The following is a 447-nucleotide window of genomic DNA, read 5'->3' as shown; positions in this document are numbered from 1 at the left end:
CGCTCGGCCTGTCGCGTTCCCCGCCCCCGCTGCATCCTGAGGACAGTGCGGTGCAGCGTGGTGGCGTGTGGCCGCTGCGAGGGGAAAGGGGGCAGTACTGAGACCCCCGTGCCTTTACCCATCTCGGTCCCCGGTCCGCTCCCAGCGCCCGGGGGATGCTGGTACCCCGCCCATCCCCATCCTCTGTCTGCGTCCGGCGTCCGGGGATGCCGGTGCTCAACCCGGTCCGGTCCCAGGGGTCCGGTCCCTACCTGTCAGATACGCGGCCCTCCGGTTGTTACACAAGCCGGAGGCGTGGCGACGGGAGTGTCATCAGAAGGGGTGTGGCGTCAGCACTTGGTACCGCCCACCCACCCCGCACATCAGGGCTGGTGCTGCTCCGATGTCCCCGGCGCGCCCACGGGGACATAGGCGCAGCACCAGCCCCCGGGCGGGGTGACAGTGACC

At 70.7% G+C, this 447-nt stretch overlaps 1 protein-coding gene across 1 annotated transcript in view; it reads right to left on the bottom strand.

Moving 5' to 3' along the window:
- LOC104499017 (deoxyribodipyrimidine photo-lyase-like) overlaps nt 1-447 on the bottom strand; it is a 5,113-nt gene that overhangs the window by 3,196 nt on the left and 1,470 nt on the right. The window lies entirely within an intron of this gene.

The sequence above is a fragment of the Buceros rhinoceros genome, unplaced genomic scaffold (assembly GCF_000710305.1).
Source record: "Buceros rhinoceros silvestris isolate BGI_N320 unplaced genomic scaffold, ASM71030v1 scaffold22208, whole genome shotgun sequence".
NCBI lineage: Eukaryota > Metazoa > Chordata > Aves > Bucerotiformes > Bucerotidae > Buceros > Buceros rhinoceros.
This window is presented reverse-complemented; position numbering and strand designations above follow the sequence as displayed.